Source organism: Papaver somniferum, chromosome 9 (assembly GCF_003573695.1).
Source record: "Papaver somniferum cultivar HN1 chromosome 9, ASM357369v1, whole genome shotgun sequence".
NCBI classification, from domain to species: domain Eukaryota; kingdom Viridiplantae; phylum Streptophyta; class Magnoliopsida; order Ranunculales; family Papaveraceae; genus Papaver; species Papaver somniferum.
In genome coordinates, this window is record NC_039366.1 from 100,464,803 (window position 1) to 100,477,247 (window position 12,445).

At 35.4% G+C, this 12,445-nt stretch overlaps 1 long non-coding RNA gene across 1 annotated transcript; it reads left to right on the forward strand.

The window, feature by feature from the left end:
- Nucleotides 1-211: 211 nt before the first annotated feature.
- Nucleotides 212-1,639, forward strand: LOC113313847. The gene is made up of 2 exons (XR_003342075.1): nucleotides 212-798; nucleotides 882-1,639. It is a non-coding gene; the product is annotated as an uncharacterized LOC113313847 (long non-coding RNA).
- Nucleotides 1,640-12,445: the final 10,806 nt, after the last annotated feature.

Genomic DNA, 12,445 nt, shown 5'->3' on the forward strand with positions numbered 1-12,445 from the left:
ATAGAACTCAGAAAGTTATGCGAGATGGACAACTCGAACGTGTCGTTCGGATACCGTACGAAGGAGATATCATCGGAACCGTGTGAAGGGAAAAATGGTCATTTGGTGGTGTAGCCGACCCGGCTTCCCTTATCCTTTGAGGAGTGTCCCATTAAACAACATTGGTCTTATCTACCCCAGACCGAGAAGATAACTTCGTTTATTTCTTTTCTTCTTTCTTCTTCTTTTTCTTTCTTCATCTTTCCTCTTCTTCTCATCTCTTCCTCTGTTCGAAACCAAGAGATGGTTTTGAGATACGACTTGAGAGAATTAATTGTTGAGCGAGAGCAGATTAAGTAGAAAAAGATGATGTTGTGACTGATTGAACACGATATGAAGAAGATAAAGATGATTCTGTTAATCTGAGAAGATCAAATTAGGGTTTAGATTTCGTTTTGAGATTTCGTGGAATTAATCAGTATATTGAGTTCCTGATAGTTAAATATCGAATGGGTTGATGTTTAATTGGATCTTTGAAGTTGAATCAGTGGATAATCACTGAAGAGATTTGTGTTAGGGTTTCATTTGAGTTGCAATTTGAAGCTAGGGTTTGTAAGAAGAACTCGGGGAATGATTTAGAGATGAAATTGATGTTCTAGGATGATGGGTTGAGATGGGTAACGATTTAATTGATGATGTAGAGTTGATTTGATAATGGATTTGAGTATCTTGGATTTAGGGTTCTTGAGTTGGGTTGCAGATGGAAAATACGAGACTGTTGTTGGATGAAATAAGAAGACTTCAGAGTTGGTACATGAGGTAATTGTTCTTCTCTGTGATTTTAGTTAAGCAATTTCTGATATTGAAGTGTTGTTGATTGATTCAAGTTGTTGTTGAGCCAGGGATGAATGTAATGGTTGATTTGGTGTTGGTATTGCTTGTGGTGATGGGTTTGTTTGTGTTGAGTTTGAATTACAGTTGAGGGTGTAGTGAATATGTATGGAGGATTTACAGATGGAATTGTCAGTGTTGATGTTCACAGGTACAAGGGGAATAAATGGCAGCGAGGCATATGTAGTATGAATTGCAGATAGTAATGAAGCTTTTGTTGTGGATGTTCTGTAAAGGTGCAGATGGACTGAGATGAAGTTGGTGTTGTTATATTGCGCAAAGAACTGAGTTACATGGATTGTAGAGGTTTGAATGTGCAGGCAGTGTAAGTAATGAGATGAACTTAGAATGATTTATGAGCTGAGGGAAATGAAGTTAAGGATGGTGGTGTTGTCCGTGTAGTTGCTATTACTGAACTGAAATAGTGATGTTGGACTGAGTTGAGTTAGAGGTGCAGGTGGTGTTGAATACGAGATGGTGTTATTGAACTGTGGTTGAATTCTTGGTGGTGATAGTGACTTGAAATTGAATTGAGGGAGTTGTATTGGGTTGTAGTGAATTGAATAAAGGAATGGTGTTGCGGTGTAAGTCTGAGAATGTAGTGAAAATGAAGTAGAGAATGAAGATGTAGTTGTGTATGTAGGGAGAGTATGGCTTAGCACTGCATTTGCAGGTAAAGCTTAAATTCCAGTTGTATTGAATTATAAAGTTCTGTTTAAGTGAACATTTTGTATACTGTTTCATTTTATAGAATCATGCTAGTTGTGCTCTTGTAACTGCAGTAGAGTTAGAATGGTTAGTCAGTCTAGTCAGCTTAACTGACTCAGTGTGTTTAACTGAGTTAACTCAGTAGACCAGGACCAGACTTGACCGAGTTAACCCTTGAACCAATTCGACTCGTTTGACTTTGGACTTTGACTGTTGACCTGACCTTTATACGTTGACCGTCTGTTGATCCCGTGGACTGTTAGTGACCGTTAATTGACCAGTTGGACCAGGCCTTGTGCTAATGGGCTGAGTTTAGCGGACTTGGGATTAGATCTAATATTCCTATTTTGATTGTTTGGACCACTTATGGTCCGAATTGACCTTTGGTTTTCTTCTACAAAGTTGTAGATATTCATAAGACTTAGATAATGGACTATAGAACCAACCTAAAAGAATTAGTAAACCCTTAGATGTTCTAAAGATAGATAATGAAAAGGTGTAGAACCATAAATGGGCCTAGAACCATAAGATAGACTATATGATTCTTGTATGAGCCATTTTGGCTAGATTCTTAGAGTGCTTTTGTGATTAGCAGTTAGTCTATACTAACAACGATTTATTCAAAGGATGAACCAGCGGATCGTGGATCTCGAGGTAGGCGTGGCTTGTCATCAAAAGAGGTGGGAATACATTTATCTCTTTTGTGATTATTGTTGTTTTCTTATACAAAAATTTATGTTTAACAAACTCATGCATTATTTGATTGTGTATTCCATGCATTGTTTAGTTTTAAATTCCGAAAGTTCTGTTATTTCTTTTGATCTTTCCATTGCTTGGAAAGGAATCGTAATGCTTTGTTTGTCTTTATGAATTGTTTGGGAAATAAGAATTTTCATTTGATTGTTTGGAAATAAGAATTTCCATCTGTGGTATATAGGATATGGCTCCTTCATTTACTGGTGCGGGACGAGTCACCACATTATTATCTAGGTGCGGGACGGGTCATCATATTATTATCTAGGTGCGGGACGAGTCACCATATTATACATTGTTTAGAAGGAGTTAGTTCCATATACATGATTGTTTACCTCTGTGAGATTGGTTGTGTTCAGTGTTTAGGGAAACCAAGAATTGTTTTCAAATCATTTCCAGTGATTGCATGAAAGTTAAATGTTATTCCTACGGGGCACCCCTTTTAGGGATGATGTGCTCACCCATTCCCACTTTCAGTTTCAGAGACAGATCAGAATTCCGCAACGAAATCTTCGAGGAGTTGATTTCATTAGTTGGTTAACTTCGGCTATGTTTATTATGTTGCATATTATATTTGTTAACCAAATGACTATTGTATATATGTATCATTTGAGAGAAGTTCTTGTAATTATATATTTCTGAGCGGGGCTAGTTTTGGGTTAAGTTTTGTAGCAGATTTCTTAATTGAATGCTTAAGTTTATGATTTTGTTTCTTAGTGCCTCTTTATTTAGTTAATCTCTTGGAATAGTCAGCTGCCAGCTTTGGGGGCGCTACAATGTTAGCATCAGAGCTCACTATTAGATCTTAAATGGGAAAAGATAGGAATAGCAGTGCCAGTTAGTAAACTAAATTAGTTTAGAACTGGGTTGGGTTGTGAGATAAATCTTAATTACTAAAAGCTATCAATAATTAAAAGATTTATTGGATTGATTGATTTGTTTGTTTGATTGTTTGTATTACGTAATAAAGTAAAAACTTTAGGGTACACCAATAACTTTAGCTAATAAGGATTTGGGAATAAATAATCTAAAAAATATGAACACATAGACAATTAAATACTAAAAACAGTGAGATTAGTATTATTTATAGATCTTAAATATCACATTGAAATTTATTAACACCTTGACTTATACGTAGAGTCAACAATTTAATGTCACATAAATGTTAATAATATTTTTGGGATTTAATAATATTTATAAGAGTAGTTAGAATAACAGTTAAATCATCAATGTCATAATAAGAATATTAAAATAGTAATTATAGATGACGATAATAATAATAATAATTTTAATAAAGTAATGAATAACATTTATCAGTTAGTAGCATATTCAACATAACTTAACTAAATCTCATGAAGACATATAACGATTAAAAAAATGATAATTATGAGCAAATGGTTATGGAAATATAGCGCTTATTTACGATTAAGTTTAGTAAATTAAATTAATTACAAATTAGAGATATATTTTGCGTCTAAACTAGATAATTAGTATAATACATATTAGGCATTAGACTTAAGGAAGCGAGGATATAATATATAAGATAAAAAGACACTTGTTAGAAATCTTGTACCTTTAAAATGAAACAAATATACGTGATGTAGTAATAATAGTATTCAGATGCTTAGTGTAATGTAAGAATTAAAAGAAAATAAATTTATATATTGATAGGATCCTTCTTCGTAAATTTGTTGAGTTATCTTTTGAAATGGAAAATTAGTATGACGAACTTAAACTGTTAGAATTTAAATTAGTATTATACTGAGCATAACTTAAATTAAAATCTCATCAACAAATATATAGCGGTAATATAATGATTAGGATTAAATAGCAATGAAAAATTATTAGTGTTTATCTACGATTAAGTTTGCAAGGTTAACTAATAACAAATTAGGATGATGTGTTTTGCATTCAAGCCAAATAGATAATATAAGACTTAACAGGTAGGATTAAGAACGTGAGGTCATGTAATACATACCATAAAGATTAAACTTGTTAACGATCTTATACCCAAATTCTCTTTAGTCCGGTAAATGATTCACTAAAACACTAAATTATACACATAAAGTGATATTTATAGTACTTGAAGGTTTAGAACAATATTAGACTTAAAGGACAATAAATTTACCTATGAATAAGATATTTATTATTAATACCAAAATTAAGACATGTTAAAATTTATGCAGACTCAAACTTAAACCATATTAGATTACCAACGCCAATCTTTAACAGGATATAGTATACATATTCGAGATGAATAAATAAAAATTCATTATATCAATCTTCACATGAATGCAGAATTATATATAAAATATTAAGGCTTAGTGTACCAACTGGACTATTAAATTAAGAATGATAAAAATGATAATATAATTAAGACAATAATTTTTTTATAAGATGAGAAAATAATAATATTATATAATGCTAATTACTATAAAATTTAGAGTTATTGTAAATATCATTTGGATAATAATTATTGGATAGTAATATCAAAATGTAATTTTTATTAATAGTACAACTTAAGTATTACTTAGCAATAATATAAAATTTAAGGAAATAAAGTTATATCAAATCAAATCTAGTATTAATAATAAATTTAAACTTGACATTATAATTAATTACGGTTAACTTTTATCAGCCTAAGAAATAAGAAATAAATGTTATAATAATAATAAAGTATTAACACCAAATAATTATGGAAAAATTGTTAGCGGTTATTTATTTATACCAAGTCACATAGTGAAATAAACAAATAGATACATTGGAAATAATAATAATGATAAATAAAAAGTAAGATAAATAATTCGGATAACTAAATTGCTTAAAATGATGTGAACTTCTTATATATTTTACGAAGTAAATTTATCAGACTTACACTAGTTAAGATAGAAGTTAAAAGACTAATTAAATCTTAATAAATTAAAAATTAGTTAATCCAGCACTGGGGAATAGTGAGGTTGGTAATTCTGATGTGTTCGGGTGATACTTGTTACGTAGGAAAGCATTGTCAGGCGTCGCGAACCTAGACAAGGCAACTGCATTCTTGTATCAACTAGGCATTGAAGGGAAACTTGCTTCTATTAGTGAACTAATAGATTCCAAACTTTACTTGGAAATTGATAGAGTACCTTCTCTTGTAGTTAGAACCATTAATCTATTAAAGTAGACATTTAACGATAAGATTTTAGACCTAGTCATCTGTTAGGAATTAATTCAACATAATGATCTTAGAGACAATCATCTTATGGAACATGAATTTAGTCTATTGAACCTAGAGCCACAAATTTTAGTTGTAGAAATCCATCTAGGTTTGTGCTTTGTTTTATGTTGTTTGCACTTAGACAAGAGATGGAATTATTCTATAAGGTGAGGAGTTTTTGAAGACCAGAAGGATGTTTAATTTTCGAGGACGAAAATGAATAAGGTGGGGAGAATGTAAGGACCCTTAAGCTCATCAACGCTATTAGACTAGTCAAGAGACGAATTAATCGATAATAACTCGTTTAGTCTGATATGAACGTTAATTAATAGGAATTAATCTAACAACGAACTAGATATGAAACTAGTACCGTTAGAACTCAGAAAGTTATGCGAGATGGACTACTCGAACGTGTCGTTCGGATACCGTATGAAGGAGATATCATCGGAACCGTGTGAAGGGCAAAATGGTCATTTGGTGGTGTAGCCGACCCGGCTTCCCTTATCCTTTGAGGAGTGTCCCATTAACCAGCATGGGTCTTATCTACCCCAGACTGAGAAGATAACTTCGTTTATTTCTTTTCTTCTTCTTTATTCTTCTTTTTCTTTCTTCATCTTTCCTCTTCTTCTCATCTCTTCCTCTGTTCGAAACCAAGAGATGGTTTTGAGATACGACTTGAGAGAATTAATTGTTGAGAGAGAGCAGATTAAGTAGAAAAAGATGATGTTGTGACTGATTGAACACGAGATGAAGAAGATCAAGATGATTCTGTTAATCTGAGAAGATCAAATTAGGGTTTAGATTTCGTTTTGAGATTTCGTGGAATTAATTAGTATATTGAGTTCCTGATAGATGAATATCGAATGGGTTGATGTTTAATTGGATCTTTGAAGTTGAATCAGTGGATAATCACTGAAGAGATTTGTGTTAGGGTTTCATTTGAGTTGCAATTTGAAGCTAGGGTTTGTAAGAAGAACTCGGGGAATGATTTAGAGATGAAATTGATGTTCTAGGATGATGGGTTGAGATGGGTAACGAGTTAATTGATGATGTAGAGTTGATTTGATAATGGATTTGAGTATCTTGGATTTAGGGTTCTTGAGTTGGGTTGCAGATGGAAAATACGAGACTGTTGTTGGATGAAATAAGAAGACTTCAGAGTTGGTACATGAGGTAATTATTCTTCTCTGTGATTTTAGTTAAGCAATTTCTGATATTGAAGTGTTGTTGATTGATTCAAGTTGTTGTTGAGCCAGGGATGAATGTGATGGTTGATTTGGTGTTGGTATTGCTTGTGGTGATGGGTTTGTTTGTGTTGAGTTTGAATTACAGTTGAGGGTGTAGTGAATATGTATGGAGGATTTACAGATGTAATTGTCAATATTGATGTTCACATGTACAAGGGGAATGAATGGAAGTGAGGCATATGAAGTATGAATTGCAGATAATAATGAAGTTGTTGTTGTGGATGTTCTGTAAAGGTGCAGATGGACTGAGATGAAGTTGGTGTTGTTATATTGCACAAAGAATTGAGTTACATGGATTGTAGAGGTTTGAATGTGCAGGCAGTGTAAGTAATGAGATGAACTTAGAATGATTTATGAGCTGAGGGAAATGAAGTTAAGGATGGTGGTGTTGTCCGTGTAGTTGTTATTACTGAACTGAAATAGTGATGTTGAACTGAGTTGAGTTAGAGGTGCAGGTGGTGTTGAATACGAGATGGTGTTATTGAACTGTGGTTGAATTCTTGGTGGTGATAGTGACTTGAAATTGAATTGAGGGAGTTGTATTGGGTTGTAGTGAATTGAATAAGGGAATGGTGTTGCGGTGTAAGTCTGAGAATGTGGTGACAATGAAGTACAGAATGAAGATGTAGTTGTGTATGTAGGGAGAGTATGGCTTAGCAATGCATTTGCAGGTAAAGCTTAAATTCCAGTTGTATTGAATTATAGAAAACTGTTTAAGTGAACATTTTGTATACTGCTTCATTTTATAGAATCATGCTAGTTGTGCTCTTGTAACTGCAGTAGAGTTAGAATGGTTAGTCAGTCTAGTCAGCTTAACTGACTCAGTGTGTTTAACTGAGTTAACTCAGTAGACTAAGAACAGATTTGACCGAGTTAACCCTTGAACCGATTCGACTCGTTTGACCTCGGACTTTGACTATTGACATGACCTTTAGACGTTGACCGTTTGTTGATCCCGTGGACTGTTAGTGACCGTTAGTTGACCAGTTGGACCAGGCCTTGTGCTAATGGGCTGAGTTTAGCGGACTTGGGATTAGATCTAATATTCCTATTTTGATTGTTTGGACCACTTATGGTCCGAATTGACATTTGGTTTTCTTCTACAAAGTTGTAGATATTCATAAGACTTAGATAATGGACCATAAAACCAACGTAAAAGAATTAGTAAACCCTTAGATGTTCTAAAGATAGATAATGAAAAGGTGTATAACCATAAATGGGCCTAGAACCATTAGATAGACTATATGATTCTTGTATGAGCCATTTTGGCTAGATTCTTAGAGTGCTTTTGTGATTAACAGTTAGTCTATACTAACAACGATCTATTCAAAGGATGAACCAGCGGATCGTGGATCTCGAGGTAGGCGTGGCTTGTCATCAAAAGAGGTGGGAATACATTTATCTCTTTTGTGATTATTGTTGTTTTCTTATACAAAAATTTATATTTAACGAACTCATGCATTATTTGATTGTGTATTCCATGCATTGTTTAGTTTTCAATTCCGAAAGTTCTGTAATTTCTTTTAATCTTTTCATTGCTTGGAAAGGAATCGTAATGCTTTGTTCGTCTTTATGAATTGTTTGGGAAATAAGAATTTCCATTTGATTGTTTGGAAATAAGAATTTCCATCTGTGGTATATAGGATATGGCTCCTTCATTTACTGGTGCGGGACGAGTCACCACATTATTATCTAGGTGCGGGACGAGTCACCATATTATACATTGTTTAGAAGGAGTTAGTTCCATATACATGATTGTTTACCTCTGTGAGATTGGTTGTGTTTAGTGTTTATGGAAAACAAGAATTGTTTTCAAATCATTTCCAGTGATTGCATGAAAGTTAAATGTTATTCCTACGGGGCACCCCTTTTAGGGATGATGTGCTCACCCATTCCCACTTTCAGTTTCAGAGACAGATCAGAGTTGCGCAGCGAAAGCTTCGAGGAGTTGATTTCATTAGTTGGTTAACTTCGGCTATGTTTATTATGTTGCATATTATATTTGTTAACCAAATGAATATTGTATATATGTATCATTTGAGAGAAGTTCTTGTAATTATATATTTCTGAGCGGGGCTAGTTTTGGGTTAAGTTTTGTAGCAGATTTCTTAATTGAATTCTTAAGTTTATGATTTGGTTTCTTAGTGCCTCTTTATTTAGTTAATCTCTTGGAATAGTCAGCTGCTATCTTTGGGGGCGCTACAACTATCTTGGAAAAGTCCTTGATGAATCTACGATAAAAACCTGCATGACCAAGAAAAGAGCGTATCTCCCTCATCGTAGTGGGAGGGTTTAGAGCACGAATAAGGTCTATCTTAGATTTATCGACTTCCAAGCCTTTAGAAGATATTATATGGCCTAAAACTATGCCGTGAGTTACCATGAAATGGCACTTCTCCCAATTCAACACAAGGTTTGTTTCAACACATCGTTCAAGGATTAATGATAAATTGTTCAAGCAAAGGTCAAATGAATCACCAAATACACTAAAGTCATCCATGAACACTTCGATTATGTTTTCAACATATTCTGAAAAAAATACTTACCATACACCTTTGGAAGGTAGCTGGAGCATTGCATAAACCAAAAGGCATCCTTCTATAATCAAATGTACCGAAAGGACAAGTGAAAGTGGTTTTCTCTTGATCCTCTGGCGCTATCACAATCTGATTGTAACCTGAATAGCCATCAAGGAAGCAATAGTAAGAGTGTCCAGCTAAACGTTCAAGCATTTGATCAATAAAAGGTAATGGAAAGTGATCCTTCCTAGTGGTGGCATTCAATTTCCTGTAATCAATACAAACACTCCAACCGGTTTGCACACGAGTTGGTACAAGTTCATTCTTATCATTTTCCACCACCGTCACACCTGATTTTGTTGGTACCACTTGTATCGGATATGGGGTATATAACACCCACGTCCAAAAGCTTGAGTATCTCCTGTATCACAACTTCCATCATGGGAGGATTCAAACGACGTTGCGCTTCTCTTGTAGGCTTTGCATAATCCTCCAAACGGATCTTGTGCATAAAAACGGCAGGGCTTATACCCTTGATATCGGCAATTGTCCATCCTATGGCCGTATTGTACGTCCTTAGCACCCTTAGAAGTTTTTGCTCCTGTAATTCACTAAGCTCATTAGAAACAATCACGGGTAAGTCTTCCTTGTCATCCAAGTACAAGTACTTTAAGTGACTTGGAAGAGGTTTCAATTCCAACTTTGGAGATTTAACAATAGAAGGCACAAGCTTTTCATCATTGCAAGGTAGAGAAACATATGAAATATTCTTAAGTGCAGATTTTTCCGGTAATGAGTCAAGAGAACCAATGGTCTCTTTAATCTCATCACCATACTCCAAACCATTATCAGTGGGTGTAGTGAGCACGGTTTTCAAAGTATCAACACCATTCAACTCAAACATTTGTTTCGCCAATGTATCCATAACATCAATGGAGAAACAAGAGTGTACATCACTAGGATATCTCATCGTCTTGAAAATGTTGAAACGTATTATTTCTCCATCAAACTCCATAGTCAGTGTTCCTTTGTCCACATCAATAATGATTTTCGCCGTTTTCATGAAGGGACGCCCAAGTAGCAATGGAAGAGACGAGTCCGGTGAACCTTCATCCATCTCTAGGACACAAAAGTCTGATGGAAATACTAATTGATTAACCTGCACAAGAACATCCTCAACAATACCCATTGGGTAGACATTAGAACGATCGGCTAATTGCAATACAATTCCAGCCTTTTTAAGAGAACCAAGCTCAAGTGAGTTATACATAGATGCATGCATAACATTAACTGATGCACCTAAATCCAACATAGCTTTGTTAAATGTGGTGTTACCAATTGTGACTGGAATGTCAAAGCTACTGGGATCCTTGCATTTCAGTGGGGGTTTGTGTTGTAAGATTGTCGAAGCGTTCACCACCACACTTAACACTTCATTGCCTTTGAGCCTTTGCTTATTGGTACACAAGTTCTTCAACACCTTTGCATATTTGGGGACTTGCTTAATCGCATCAATGAGTGGTATGTTCACATGGATCTTTTTAAGAACGTCTAAAATCTCCTTTTCTAGTTCCGCCTTTTTGGAATTTGCAAATATGCGAGGGAAAGGTAAAGAAGGAACATAAGTAGAAACCAGAGTTTTAGAGTTAGCAATAGGTACCTCAGCAGTTTGGGGAGAATCCTCATTGTTCTCCTCCAAAACAGGTTCCTTTGGTGTTTCCACCTTGCCCGAATCAGTAACTTCGGGTCGCACAAGTTGTGTACCACTTCTCAACGTAATAGCATTGACACCCTCTTTTGGGTTTATAGGTTGAGAAGGGAGTTTCCCACTATTTTGTTCCTTCAATTTGTTTATATCCATTGCCATGGAACCCATTTGTGTCTGCAACTCCTTGATATCACTCTTAGTCTCCTGCTGACTTTCTTTAAACATGGTAGAAATGATTTGCATCATTTATTGAAGCTTTGCATCGATATCAGAACCTTGATTTTGCATAGATTGTTGTGGTTGCTGAAATTGTTGTTGTCGCAGCTGGAATTGTTGTTGTTGTGATTGAAATCCACCCGAACGGTTGAAAGTAGGTTCTTGGACTGCACCTTGCTTGTTAGCATAGCTGAAATTGGGATGATCTCTCCATCCCGGATTGTAAGTGTTGGAGTAGGGATCATACCGTCTTTGCCTATTTGGGAAGACCGCACTAGCTTGATATAACTCTTCATCATGTGAAGGTAAAATAACCGCAGCCATCCTTTGCATCATTCGCTCCATATTATCCATCCTTTGATCACAGTGTGATGATGAATCAGTAACTTCATGCACTTGTCTAATCATTGATTCACCTCTTGTGTAGAATTGTTGCGAGTTCGCAGCCATGCTTTCAATCAACTCGGTAGCTTGGGCCACCGTCTTGTTCACTAGTGCACCACCACCCGCGGCGTCAAGAAGATATCTATCACTTGTTTGGAGGCCTTCGTAGAAATATTGGATTATCATAGCATCACTGAATTGATGGTGTGGACAGCTTGCCACCAATCTCTTGTATCGCTCCCAACATTCATACAAAGATTCTCCCACATTTTGGTTTATACCACAAATCTCCTTGCGAATTTGAGTAGCCTTTGATGCAGGAAAATATCTCTATGGAAAGAGTTTCTTCATCCCATTCCATGTTGTGACACTTCCAGAAGGCAAGTAATACAACCATTCCTTAGCATTGTCCGCCAAAAAGAACGGAAAAGCTTTCAATATTGCACCATCCGCATTAGTTTCTGTTGGTAGCATAGCCGTGACTATGGTATTGAAGTCCATAAGATGCTTGTTTGGGTCTTCATTAAACATACCATGAAACTTTGGTAACTCTCTAATCAACCCCGGCTTGATCTCGAAGGTTAATTTTGTTTGAATACACCATTGTTGTGTATCGAGCTTGTGAGAAGCCAAGTCCTTGAGTGTACAATCGCTCATTGCTTCTTCTTCTTCTTCAAAAGGTGGTTCTTGCTCAACCGGAACCTCTTGTTCTAGAACTTCTTCTTCTTGCTGGAAAGTATCTTCTTTTACTTCCAACTCTTGTTCTTCCGTCTCGTCAATTTTCGCTTGAAGTATTGTTCCTTCACGAGTAGTTATCCCGCACCTTGGATAGTTCCAATTC